This window comes from Camelus dromedarius, chromosome 11 (genome assembly GCF_036321535.1).
Source record: "Camelus dromedarius isolate mCamDro1 chromosome 11, mCamDro1.pat, whole genome shotgun sequence".
NCBI classification, from domain to species: domain Eukaryota; kingdom Metazoa; phylum Chordata; class Mammalia; order Artiodactyla; family Camelidae; genus Camelus; species Camelus dromedarius.
Window position 1 is genome coordinate 34,503,405 of NC_087446.1, and position 15,240 is coordinate 34,518,644.

Here is a 15,240-nt window from a genome sequence, read left to right on the forward strand (position 1 = left end):
TTTTCGGTTTGGGGGGGTTCACTGTTCTTTTCTTCTTTTAGTTTCTTCCTTTGTGGTTTGATCATTTTTCTTTACTCATATGCTTGTGCACATTTCTTTCTATTTTTTGTGTATCTATATTGTAGGTTTTTAATTTGTGGTTTTACCAGGGGGTTCATATTTGTTGACCAAGAATTCTAATTGTTTTAAACAAGCACTCATTTAAGTTCAAACACATTCTAAAAGAGCTACAATTTTTACCCCCACCCTCACATTTTATGTTTTCTATGTCAGAGTTTACATCTCCATATCTATCCCTTTACTGATTATTGTAGTTATAGGAGATTTTTTTGTCTTTTAATCCTCATGCCAGCTTACTCAAGTGGTTAATCCTCAGCCTTTACTATAGATTTGCCTTTACTAGTGGACTTACTTCTTTTCTACAGATTCTTACTTCTTGTTATAACCTTTCCCACTTAGAGAAGACTCTTTACTATTTCTTTTACGTAGGTTTAATATCAATGAACTCTTTTAGTTTTTGCTTGTCTGAGAAGTTCTTTATCTCTTCTTCAATTCTAAATGATAATCTTGCTGAGTAGAGTAGGATACAGGTTTTTCCTTTTCAGCACTTTGAACACATCATGCCACTTCTTTCCGGCCTGCAAAGTTCCTGTAGAAAAACCAGCTGATAGCCTTATGAGGGTTCCCTGTATATAAGTCTTTGTTTTTATCCTGCTATATTTAGAATTCCCTACTTATTTTTAACTTTTGCCATTTTTATCATAATATGTCTTGGTGTGGGTCTGTTTGGGTTCATCTTGTTTAGAACCTTCTGTGCTTCCTGTACATGGATATCAGCTTCCTTCTTCAGATTTGGGAAGTTTTTAGCCATAATTTTATCAAATATATTTTTGACCCCCTTCTCTCTCTTTCTTCTCTGGGATGCCTATAATGCAAATTTTGGTACATTTAATGTTATCTCAGAGACCTCTTAAAGTTTTCTCATTTTTTTAAACTTTGTTTTTTCTTTTTGCTGTTCTGATTGGGTGAGTTCCATTATTCTGTCTTCCAGATCACTTACATGTACTTCTGTGTCACTCAGTCTGTTATTTATTCCTTCTAGTGTGTTTTTCATTTTAGTTATTATATTCTTCAGTTCTGACTGTTTTTTTAATATTTTCTAATTCCTTGTTAAAATTCTCAAAGTGTTCATCTATTATTGTCCCTAAATCAGTTAGCATTCTTATTACTAGTGCTCTAAATTCTTTATCTGGTAAATTGTTTATTTCTGCTTCATTAGTTGTTTTTCCAGAGGTTATCTCTTGCTCTTTCATAGAAATATATTCCTCTGTCTTTTTACTTTGCTTTCTCTGTCTCTATGAAATTAGATGACACTGTTACCTATGCCAGTTCTGAAGGTGTGTCCTTGTGTGGAAGCATTCCTATGTAGTCTGCATACGTCCAGCAGCTTTGGTGGGAGAGCTAGATCTGACATGAACACAAGTCACATCTTTCCCAGGATGTGCTGGCAGCTATTACCTTGGAGAAGAAGAGTCTGTTGATGGAGAGGCTAGGGCCAGAGCCAGGTATGTCATGGGGAATCTCCTCTGCTCAGTGGCCATCAACAGCCCTATTGGTGGCAGGAGTGGGTCCCCTATTACTGGAGCAGAAGGCCTGAAGGTGGGGTCTGAGCTGGGTCCATTCCCATTAAGTATGTGCCCTCCCCACATCCAACACCAGCACCCTTGCTCCAGAGAAAAGCAGTGCTGAAGAAAGAGTGGGTGGTGCAGGAGTTCAGCATGGATCTGAGCACAGGCTATGGCAGTGTAGCCACAATGAGAGAGCCAGACTGCTTCTTATGCTCTACCTGTGTAAGCACCAGAAATGGCTGCCTTTGCCCTGCTTAGATGCTGCTTCAAGGCTGAGCATCCTTTGTCCCTCACAGCTGAGCTCTCCCCTCGGCCACAGCAGCTGTTTGCCACAGCATGGAGCTGTGTTGTGAAGTAAGTGGGGCCAGCGTGGTCACTTGGCTCAGACTGTGGCACAAGCTGGCGTGCTTGGGGGAAACCAATAGCCACCCATGCAGTTTCAGCCCACCCTCTCTGTCCTTTCAGAAGTAAGCAAGCATGTGCACACTACTCACAAGCATAGTGCAGGCTTCCCACAGCACCCCCGTTAGACCCACCAGGGCTATCTTTATCAAACTATTAAAAAAAAAAACTGAAGAGGATGAAACACTCTCAAATTCATTCTATGAGGCTACCATTACCCTTGACACCAAAACCAAACAAAGACACAGCAAAAAAAGAAAATTACAGACCAATATCTCTGAAGAATATAGATGCAAAAATCCTCAACCAAATATTAGCAAACTGAATTCAATGATATATAACAAAGATCATACACCATGATCAAGTGGGACTTATTCCAGGGATGCAAGGATGGTCCAATATTCAGTCAATCAACGTGGTACGCCATGGTAACAAAAGGAAGGATAAAGATCACGTGGTCATCTCAATAGATGCAGAAAAAGCATTTGACAAAATTTAACGTCTATTCATGATAAAAACTCTCATCAAAGTTGGTATAGAGGAAACACATCTCAACACAATAAAGGCCATTTATGACAAACCCATAGCTAACATCCTACTCATTAGTAAAAAGCAGAAAACATTTCCTCTAAATTCAGGAGCAAGGAAAGGATGCCCATTCTCACTATTATTTAACATAGTATTGAAAGTCTTAGCTACAGTAAACAGATAAGAAAAATAAATAAGTCACCCAAATTAGAAGACAAGAAGTAAAGCTGTCACTCTTTGCAGATGACATGATGCTACATATAGAAATCCCTACTCTCCACCAAAAAGCTATTAGAACTAACAAATGAATCAGTAAATCTTCAGGATACAAGGTTAATATACAGAAACATGCTGCTTTTCTATATACTAATAAACTATTAGAAAGAGAAGGCAAGAGAACAATCCCATTTAAAATCGCATCAAAAAGAATAAAATACTTTGAATAAATTTAACCAAGGAGGTGAAAGAACATACTCTGAAAACTATAAAACACTGATGAAAGAAACAGAAGATTATTCAAATAAATGGAAAGATATCTCATGCTCTTGAATTGGAAGAATCAATATTATTAAAATAATACTACCCAAAGCAATCTACAGATTTAATATAATCCCTATCAAAATACCCATAATATTTTTTCACAGAACTAGAACAAATAATCCAAAAATTTATATGAAACTACAAAATTAATTTAATTTAATTTAATTTAAATGCTACAATTCAATTCCCAAATTGCCACAGCAATCTTGAGAAAAAAGAACAAAGCTGGAGGTGTCATACTCCCTGACTTCAGACTATATTATTAAGCTATAGTAATCAAACAGCATGTTACTGCCACAAAAACAGACACACAGATCAATGGAATAAAACAGAGTCCAGAAATAAACCTACACACTTATGGTCAATTAATCTACAACAAAGGAGACAAGAATATAACAATGGAGAAAAGGCAGTCTCTTCAATTAGTGAAGCTGGAAAAACAACAGGTATATGTGAAAAAAAATGAAATTAGAACATTCCCTCACACCGTATACAAAAATTAACCCCAAATCAATTAAAGACCTAAATGTAAGACTTGAAGCCATAAAACTCCTAGAAGAGAAAGGCAGAACACTCTTTGACATAAGTCTTAGCAATATTTTTTGGATCTGTCCACTAAGGCAAAAGAAATAAGAGCAAAAATAAACAAATGGGACTTAATTAAACTTGAAAGTTTTTCACAGCAAAGGAAACCATCAACAAAATAAAAAGACAGTTTACGGAATGGGAGAAAATATTTGCAAATGATATGACTGTTAAAGGATTGTATCCAAAATTTACAAACAGCTCATATATAACTCAATATCGAAAAACCCACTTTAAAAAATGGGCAGAAGACCTGAATAGATATTTTTCCAAAGAAGATATACAGAAAGTTAACAGACACAGGAAAAAATTCTCAAGATTACAAATAATGAAAGAAATGTAAATCAAAACCACAATGAGGTATTAACTCATACTTATCAAAATGGCTATCATCAAAATGTCTATAAATAAAAAATGTTGGCAAGAATGTGGAAACAAGGGAATCCTAGAACACTGTTAGTGGACTGTAAACTGATGCAGCCACTATGGAAAACAGTATGGAGGTTCCTCAAAAAACTAAAAATAGAACTATCATATGACCAGCAATTGCACTGCTGAGTATACACACAAAGAAAATGAAAACACTAATTCGGAAAGATACATGCGCTCCAATGTTCACAGCAGTATTATTTACAATAGCCAAAATACAGAAGCAACCCAAGTGTCCATCACCAGATGAATGGATAAAGAAGATATACATATACATACACACACACACACATATACACACAGTGGAATACTACTCAACCATAAAAAATGAAATTTTGCCATTTGCAATACTGTGGATGGACCTAGATGGTATTATGTATAGTGAAATAAGTCAGGCAGAGAAAGACAAATATGTTATGTTATCACTTACATGTGGAATCTAAAAACATAAAATGAATGTATATAACAAAACAGAAACAGACTCACAGATATAGAGAACAAACTAGTGGCTACCAGTGAGAGAAGTGGAAAGGGGAAAGACACAGATAAGGGATTAAGAGATACAAACTATTATGTATCAAATAAATGAGCAACAAGGATATATTGTACAGCACACGGAAATATAGTGACTGTTTCATAATAACTTTAAATGGAGTATAATCTACAAAAAGATTTAATCAATATGTTGTACACTTGAAACTAACATACTAGTGTAAATCAATTAAACTTCAATAAAAAATGTTTAAGTGTATGGTTCTGGCCCTGTCACTTGCTAACAGTGAATCACTCTTGCAAATAAAATAAATATGAATACATTTATATGAGTAATGTACTTTATACAAATCCTATGAATGGTGTTTCAAGAAATAACAGGATTTGGAAGCTAAATAAGTCCTTATTTTGGCAATTTGACATGTGAGTTTTTTGTGGTACTCTTGAGACAAGAGGGCCTTAATGGGGCAGGGCACAATCACTGAAGGAATGACAGAGCAATTAAGGACAGGGCAGACTGGTTATAACCAAGATGGCAGAAGATTCAATTTCCAGTGGACCTTGAGCCTCATGGCACACCCACAGGTGCCATGACAGTTCCTAGGCTGATCATAAAAGGTCCAAAAGTGGGTGGGCCCAATTCCTAGAAATCCCACCCCTTCCCCAAAATAGTTGGAATAATCCTCCTACTCCTTAGCATATAAAATTACTGAGCCCATAAAAACTAACAACCCTGTACCTCAGGGTTGCTCTCTCTCTTGTCTTCTGAGACAGCCTGCACTCTGTGTATGGTGTATGTATCTACTTTTATGATATGTATGGTGTATGTGTCTACTTTTACTTTAAACTAAACCCCACCATCACACACCTCTCAGTCTCTCTCCCTCATGCCTTTTGAGATGGCCCACATTCTGCTTATGAAGAGTTCATCTCCTAAGCTGCTCTCCCTTCGGAGTGAGATTAACCACACTGTATCTATGGAGTGTGTATCTCCCTGAATAAACTTACTTTCACTTTTCACTTTGAATTCTTTCCTGCGCAAGGCAAGAACCTATTCTTTGGCAACACTGTCAGCATTCCTAGAAGGTAATGTTATGTGATTTGAAAAACCCAGTAGCTATTCAGTGGTGTTTTCTTCTGTTTGAATGTTCACTGTAGGCTACAGTTCTTTATAAATATTACTAAACTACACTTTTCATATATCAAACAAAATTTTGAGATATTCATAATAATAAATATAGCATACAAAGACTACTGGAAATTTTTAAGGACAATTTATGATTTCACGAATTCCTAAGAATTCCTAGGAATTATGACTTCCCATTCCTAAATACCTAAGATTAATATTTGGAGGGAATTTCGAAACACTACTTGGGTTAAATAGTTGACTAAGAGTTTCCCCTCACTTTTAGAGTTCAGAGCTTAGAAAAGGGACACAAACTTGGAAACCAAAAAAAGTGTTACAGATGTTACAATAAAATTCTATTTCAGATACAGTGAAGACACAAAGGAAAACAATATAAACCAAATCAGCCTGTGGAAGTCTGGAGGAAGCTTCATAAAAAAGGCGAGCACTTGAATTGTATTCTGAAGACAAAAGAATTATTTTCTAGGCAGAGTACAGGGAGGTGTAAGGTTGGTGACAAGTAATCGAAACACAGGGAAGGCTTTGTGCAAAGGCTAGCATCATGAAACATTATGGGATATTCAACAAAAATTTAGTAAGTTTAGTGAGGAAGGTGGAGAGTTTGATAAGAGATCGTTGGGAGGAGCAAACAGGGATTTAACAAAAAGAGTCTCCTAATGAATGGGAAAGTCTGTCAAGAATCTTAAGTAGTCAATTGACGTGATCAAATTTATATTTTACAAAGATCCCTCTGGAGGACACTTGGAAAATGGTTTCAAAGTGTGTGAGACTACAGATTAAAGCAATGAGACTACCTCAACAGTTAGGCACATTCTGTAAACAATACAGTTCTATATATTGATAAAGACCCTTACATATCTGACCATTGCAATGTGAAAATTTGTAAGAGGAATTGGAGATGGAAGTGGATTATTCAGTTATAAACAGTAATATAATACAATTTTAAAAGAGAGAGAGAACAATGATGTTGATTGTACCAAGAACTGAGGATAATAAATATATTAAATATAATAATTTAAATATAATAAACACAACTCTGTAGCTGAAGTACCTCCAAAAAAAAAAAAAAGACAGCTGTATCTTTCCTATTCTTTTCAAATAATCACCTAAAAGAAGAAGAAAAGCCTTTCTATAGTAAATCAAATTGTTAAAAAGGGAAATTCCTTAAAAAAAAAGGTATCTAGTTACCCTGTCACTGACCCTCCTAAAGAATATAAAGACACCTTATTCATTTTCTCAAGAGTTGTGTTACCCTCATAATTCCAATTAATTTACAATTAAAATATAGAATCGATAGAATTGTTTTAGTTGTCTATAAGTAACTAATTGTTTTCATTGCTATTTTTCTTTCAGATTATATTTTGGAAAAGCTATTTATTAGAGAAACATCTATGAATCACAGTCAGGCTAAAAGCTTTTATGTCTCCCTCCATCATCCCATTCTGTTGATAGCGTTATGCAGATTTTGTAAACAATTAAATCTGTTCACATGCAAACAAATTTTTTTTTTTTTACAGCTTCACCGGGGAATTCTACCAAACATACAAAGAAGAACTCATACCAGTTCTTCTCAAACTCTTCCAGACGACTGAAAAGGAGGGAATACTCCCAAACTCATTCTATGAAGCCACCATCACCCTGATACCAAAACCAGGTAAAGACACTACCAAAAAAGAGAATTATAGGCCAATATCACTGATGAACATAGATGCCAAAATCCTCACCAAAATATTAGCAAATAGAATCCAACAACACATAAAAAAGATTATACATCATGACCAAGTGGGGTTCATCCCAGGGACACAAGGCTGGTTCAACATACGCAGATCAATCAGTGTAATACATCACATCAACAAGAGAAAGGACAAAAACCACATGATCATCTCAATCGATGCAGAAAAAGCATTTGATAAAATTCAACACCCGTTGATGATAAAAACTCTCACCAAAGTGGTTATAGAGGGAACATATCTCAACATAATAAAAGCTATATATGACAAACCTACAGCCAGCATAGTACTCAACAGTGAAAAACTCAAAAGCTTCCCACTAAAATCTGGGACAAGACAAGGATGCCCACTATCACCACTCCTATTCAACATAGTCCTGGAAGTCCTAGCCACAGCAATCAGGCAAGAGAAAGAAATAAAAGGGATCCAAATTGGAAAAAAAGAGGTAAAAGTGTCACTATATGCCGATGACATGTTACTATATATAGAAAACCCAAAAGGTCCACACAAAAACTACTAGAGCTGATTGAAGAATTCAGCAAGGTAGCAGGTTACAAAATTAACGTTCAAAACTCAGTTGCATTTCTTTACACTAATGATGAATCAACAGAAAAAGAAAGTAAAGAAACAATCCCCTTTAAAATAGCACCCAAAGTAATAAAACATTCGGGAAAAAATCTAACCAAGGAGGTGAAAGAATTATACACAGAAAACTATAAACCATTGATGAAGGAAATTAAACATGCAAACAATTTTGGTTTAATCCTGAACAACAATGTAGTAGTTCATAACTCCTTTTATGTTCTTCATGATCTACTCATACTTCTTTTAAAAGCATACTGATATATTCTATTACATATTCCAAAGCCATTATACATAAGAGAATGTTCTTTTTGAAATTCCTTTGACATTCTACTGGAGCCGCTCCAGAAAAAAAATTAATACTTTTGGGGAATTTTACTGCATCCCTTTCAGTAGCCAAAATAGAAGCTGATGGGGGAGTGGAGCCAAAAATTAAAATAGATGCATTATTCATTTTTTAACATAGTGGGTTTTCTGTTATTCTTCATTATCATAGCTTGAGAAGTAATTTTACTGTTAACACTGAATTCTGAAGTGGTTTTGTTTAAATCATTTTTACAAAGAAGGAGGCTAAAAAGATTTTCTGCTCACCATCAGTGCACAAAATTGAACAAGTGACAATCTTCACACACAATATGCTTCCAATGAGCATGCTCCTATGTGTAAAAAAGGAAACAAAGCATTTCAAAATAGCATTTGTAAAAGGATTATTAAAAAAGAAAAAGAAATCACAGAGCAAGTTTCAGAGAGGAAAAACAAGACAGGCTCTTCAATAGTCAGAATCAGCATGGAACTTTTTTCTAAGGCAACATTTAAAGCAGGACATCGGTGTTATTTACATAATATCAACAACTGAAAAAAAGCACAAAGGTAGACTTAAGACAGCTAAAGAACTGAGCTCCTATACTATTAAATATTTTTATTTTTGTCTCTCTAATAGTTATCTGAACAAAGGTGCTATTATTCTGCCAAGGCAAACATGTCCTAAAAATTGTCTCATGTTTTCTATGACACTGAATACTTCAGCTTGTTCATGTGTTTTCCTAAATGCAGCTAAATACTACGAATGCTACCCAGTTATCAAAAATATAAAGTAAAATTCAAGTGTAGGGAAATGCTAGGATTTTAATACAGCATAACAAATTATTCTCATGCACTGCTTTTATCTTCCCACTCAATATCCAAACGCTGCAATCCATTCTATTTTTCTCTTACACTATACCACCAAAAATTTGTACTGAAACAGTAAGTGTGAAAATACAGAATCTAGTAGAGTAAAAGGGGTGAAGAAAGACAATGTAAAGGTGGAGAAGCTGAGAAGGAAAAAGAAAAACAGGATTCACCTCCCTTGAATATGTCTCCAGAGAACTCACCCAGTATTCCTCAACCAGGTGCAATGAACAGTATGGACAGAATTCTCCATCCCTGGACCCAGCTATCATGAGGAATGGAGAGGCAATCCTTGTTAGGAACTAAAACTTTACACTATATTCCATGTGGGCTGTACCATTCATTCATATATAGGCTGACCTCCAGATAGTAGTTTTTTTTTCTTTTTGCTAGTTTTCTATGTATGTGCCTCTCAAATTTCTACATCAGTCCCTGACCTTTCTCTGAAGTCCAATCATGCATTTTCAGGCCCTGTCAATGATCTCCTTGCCACCTCTAGGAGAAAACCAAACTCTTTTTCCCCTAACCTAGGGAAAGTTCTACCCACTGACTTTTTCCCCTGTAGCTAGTATGTTGTCATTCTCCCAATCCTTTAAGCTTTCAATTTCAAAGTGATCACTAAATTTCCTTCTCTCCCTGCCATCATATTAAGGTATTGCTAACTTAAATGAAGTCTAATAAAAAATATTTGTCAAAAGTATCTCCTCTTTTAGAACCCTCCCCGATGCCAGTGGGAATGTAATTTAGTACAGTGTGGAGATTCTTTTAAAAACTAAAAATAGACCATATGATCCAGCAATCCCACTCCTGGGCATATATCAGAAGAAAGCTCTAATTCAAAAAGATACATGCACCCTAATGTTCACAGCGGCACTATTTACAATAGCCAAGACATGGAAAAAACCTAAATATCTATTGACAGATGACTGGATAAAAAAGTTGTGGTTTGTGTGCATACATATACACTCATACATACATACAATGGAATACTACGTAGCCATAAAAAAGGAATGAATTAATGCCATTTGCAACAATATGGATGAATCTAGAGATTATCATCCTAAGTGAAGTAAGTCAGACAGAGAAAGACAAATATCACATGACACTATTTATATGTGGAATCTAAAAAAATGAGACAAATGAACTTATTTACAAAACAGAAACAGACTCACAGACATAGAAAATAAATTTATGGTTACCAAAGGGGAAAGGGTGAGGGAAAAATTAGGAGTCTAGGATTAGCAGATACAAACTACCATATATAAAATAGATAAGCAATAAGGTCCTACTATATAGCACAGGGAACTATTTCAATATCTTGTAATAACCTAAAATTAAAAAGAATATGTATGCATGTGTGTGTGTGTGTATATACACACATATGACTGAATCACTATGCTGTACATCAGAAACTAACACAACACTGTAAATCAATTATACTTCATTTAAAAAAAAGATTATTCCCTTTTCCAATTCTAACCAATCCAAAGTTTGGATTCTCAAGACCTATCTTTTAATTTGTTACAAACAGCTACCTGGTCTCCTTATTACCTTTAATCTCTTAATCCCCAATGCATTCAATCCACTATTACCAAATTAATACGCCTACAGCACAGCTGTGATCCTGCCACACCAATGCTCAAAAATCTTCAAGGGCTTCTTATCGAGTATTAAAAATATTTAAAATCCTTTGACCTAATCATCAAAAGGTTTCATGATTCCACCTCAATCTAATTTTCAAAATGACATTATACAATCTCCTTCACATACTCTATGTTCAAACCACTGGACCACATACTATTAAGTGGAATATACCTAAGCTTTCATACTTTGTGTCTTGTTCATAATGCTTCCTCCACTTCTTCCTAGCTTACACTGTGATAGATACTGAATCAGATAGTAGGATACAAAGATGAATAACAGATTTTATGTAGATTCTAAGCTTCTCTTAGAGAAAGAAAAAGCATGAGCTTTGGAGTTACACAGGACAGGGGTTTGAACTTAGATTTTGCAATTACTAGCCATGTGACTTTGGGCAAGTTCTTAACCTATGAGACAGGTTCCTGATCTATGAAATGAGAATAACATCATCTACCCTGGAGAGTTGCCAGGAGATTTAAATTATATATTTTAAAATCCTAATACTGTGTCTGGCATATACGAAAGTCTCCATCTTTAGATACCATCACTAGCTTCCCAAAGCAGAATGCACTGAAGACTCTTTTTCTTTTTCTTTTTCATTTTCTTTCTTTCTTTTTTTTTTTTTTGGTTCTTGGGTTTTTAATGGATTGAGAGGGGTCCAGGGTCTGACCTAGGCAGGCTGCTCCATCTCCATCAGAAAGTGCTCCAGGAAGTGCTCTAGGTCGGCAGAGAGGCTGTTGGACCCAGACAGGCAGAGACCAAGGCTGCCGCTGTCCAGGGAGGACACATCTTCATGTTGCACACCCTCCAGGAAGGCCTGGCATAGCCATGGCTCCAGCTGCACCAGGATCAGGTTCTTCTCCTTTGGCCTCCCCATTGACAGTTCTTGCCCAAAGCCCAGGTAGATGTTGCAGTGTGGGGAGCCCTGGCGCCGGTGGGCCCAGAATTCCCCTAGCTCTTGGAAAAAGGTGCCAAAGTCAAAGATGGGGGTATCGCAGTTCCAGGACAGCAAGTAGGCCAGGGTGGAGGGGCTGGCAGAGCCCAGGGGCCCACTCACCTCCCAGTAGACTTGCACTTGTTCCTGGTTCTGGGCCCACAGCCTAGGCCCCTGGAGTTCCAGCTGTAGGACCAGGGGTCATGTACTGCAGCACCTTCTCCATGTAGTGGAATTGCTTCTAGTCCAGCACCTCAACAGGGCTGGAGAAGGCTACATGCTGGGGCTCTGTAGCCTCAGTGGCTAGGCTAGGAGAGCCATACAAGAGCATGCAGCTCGGGTGTCCCACCACCTCCTGCAGCACCATTTGGCCCTTGTACACGATGGTCAAGGCCAGAGCTCCCAGGCTGGACTGTGCATGCAGACTGAGCTGTGAGCAGCTGCTCCCAGACAATTTCAGGCAACGAGTATCAGTATTAATGAGCTGTTAGACAGCTTGAGAAACTGACAGAGCCAGATATATGGGTATCTTAGACAAACAATTTGGTTTTCCCTTCAAATCTATAGTCTTTGATTAGTTTCAAAACTTACTTCATGATGGAAGGGTACTGCCCAATTGTAGTATTTTTTTCTATTCCAAGATACTATCTACTTTAGTGAGAAAGGGAAAATTTAGATTTTGCCACATTATGGAAAACTGAGCTAACTAGTGCCATGTTTCTAATGTATTCCAGTAATACTTTAACATTCTGTATAGATTGGCTTCATGGGCTCATAATAGCCCTTAATTCAAGTCTGTATATGGAAAATGATCTCAAAAAACTGGGTTATTTCTATGGTATTTGAAGAAGTCTGACAGTTTCCATCTTAACTCCAGAAGTAATCAAGGCTAAGACATCCTGAAGAGAGTGGAAAAGAGTAGTTGGGAAATCCTGGCCCCTGTGAATGCTTAGAACCAAGTGAAAGCTATTTATAGTTTTGGGAAATTTGTTTACATGTAACCTTCATTTAAATATAAATGAGAAATTCTTTTACTTAGACCTCTGTAGTGGGAGTCTTGCTGCCTAGAATCTACTTCTTCCTTCTTTTGGTAACAGTACCTCATTTGATTTCAGATAACTCCCTCTTCCCTGTTGTATACATTCTTGCTGAGACAATAACATGTTAGCTTTCTCCTCAACAGAGATGAGCAATAACCCAAGATATGCCAATGAGAGAATCTCATTATGCTAAGTGAAGTAAGTCAGACAGAGAAAGACAAGTAACTGTATGGTATCACTTATATGTGGAATCTAAAAAGCAAACTAGAGAATAAAACAAAAAAGAAGCAGACTAACAGATGTAAAGAGTAAACTAGTGGTTACCCCTGGGGAGAGGAAAAGAGGAGGGGCAATGTAGGGTAGGGGAAAAAGAGGGGGTTATTTTGGGACCACATGAAATCACGTGTGTGAAACTTTTGAAAATTTTAAAGCACTGTATAATCTAAAGAATCTTTCACTCAGTTAAAAAAAAAAAAAGATAAAATTCCAGAACTGGAGATCTAACAAGACTATTGACAAGATCCTGCTGTTAAGAGACCTAATGCTGCCCCAAGCCTGGTCTCTAGCCCCTTCTGGGAACCACCCAAAAACATCCCAATGAACTCCTTTTCTGCTTCCTTAGCTAGAGTTGGTGTCTATTGCTGGCAACCTAGGAACTCCTAAGATGTAGTTGAAGTCATTTTGCCTAACTTTGTGCCTGGTCTTCCTAATTGAAAAATACAAATACTTTAAATGAAATTACGCTGTACTAGAATAATTTTCATGGCTCTATTACAGAAATACCATAATTCTTTTATCAAATATACAGGACTTAGAGGAGTTTTTGTTTTTTGTTTTTTGGGGGTTTTTTTTGCTCATTTTATGAGAACTCCCTTTGTTCCCAGTGGTCCCTGCCATATTTCCCCATCACTCAACTTTCTTATATTAATGTTAGTGGCATTGATTTGTTTGTGCATTTGTTGTCTCAAGCAGTCAAGTAATTTAAGTGGCTCATATTCTGGCTTAAATGTTGACTACTTTCTTAGCATTTTCAATACCACTACCCCTTATTCCAATACTTTTTCCCAAAAATGTAGTATTATGTTAACAGTAATTTGTCAAAAAGTTAATTGTTAAAGGTAGGATACTAATACTTTTCCTCCCAGGTCTCATCTATGAAATAAACTGCCTAAGAAGACCTAAATTTGTGATTTAGCTCATATAATAAATAGAAGTTTAGAAATCTGAAAAACATAGTGATCACTTAATCTAAGCCTATCATTTTACAGATAAGGGAATAATGGTCTCCTTAGGTCATTCTCCTTGATTTCTAGCATCACCATTTATTTACTTTTATTTTTATACTTCTTTTTTCATTGAAAGGTGGTTCAAGGAAGAAGAGAACACATATGTTTGGTAATCCTTCCTAAACAAGAAGAAAAAAAGAAATAACTTGACATCCTTAAGTCAGTGGCACAGTAGTGTCTCAGTAACTTAAAGGTCAAATCTTACAGTTATCTTCAACCCATCCTTTATCAAATCTTTTACTCACCAAGGCCACTGTAAAGATCAAAGGAAAGCAATTTTTAAGCTATAAAATGCTATATGAATCAAGATGCTGTTAATATTGTTATTATTTGTCTTCTCCCTTTCTGTGCCACCAACCTAGCCATCAAAGCCACCATCAACTTATATCAAAATTATAACACAAACCAGTGGAACTCCCTACCTCCATTTCCTCCCCATTCTAATCCATCTCATAGACAATTTTTTTTGTACTGATCTTTCTATTCTTCCAAATTCTTAAGAGAAATAACACCAGAAATAACAGAACAGAAAAACAGGAAATACTTCCAAATGTGTTTTTTGAGGCCAGGATAACATAATACCAAAACCTCACAAAGATACTGCAAAAAGGCAAAATCAAAGGTGAATCCCAGGCATGAACATGGGTGCAAAACTCCTGAACAAAATATCAGGAAATCAAATCCTATAATATAAAAGGGATGATCAAGTTGGGTCTATTCTAGTAATGCAATGTAATTTACTACAGAACAGTATAAGGAAGAAAATTATATTATCATCTTAATAGGTGCAGGAAAAGCACTTTAAAATTCAACACCAATTCATGATTTAAAAAAAAAAAAAGACTCTTTAGCAAACTAGCAATAAAATGGACCCGGCTTAGACTGATAAAAGAGTTTCTATATTTAAAAAAAAAAAAATTAAAGCACTTAGAAGTTAGGAGAGTGGTTATCTCTGGGAGCAGTCAACGGAAATGAGTAAGGGAAGAGCTTCAGGACGGCTGATTTCTTGATCTGACTACTGATAACACAAATGGGTTCAGTTTATAAGAATTCATTGAGCTGTAAAAATACTATATGCATACTTTCCTATGCATACATTATATTTC

The 15,240-nt window shown here is 36.2% G+C and overlaps 1 protein-coding gene and 1 pseudogene across 5 annotated transcripts in view; both read right to left on the reverse strand.

Moving 5' to 3' along the window:
* ANKS1B (ankyrin repeat and sterile alpha motif domain containing 1B) overlaps positions 1–15,240 on the reverse strand; it is an 857,966-nt gene that overhangs the window by 768,669 nt on the left and 74,057 nt on the right. The gene's annotated exons all lie outside the window — the stretch shown is intronic.
* Positions 11,321–15,240, reverse strand: part of LOC135322495 (interferon regulatory factor 7-like) — a 55,304-nt pseudogene continuing 51,384 nt past the window's right edge.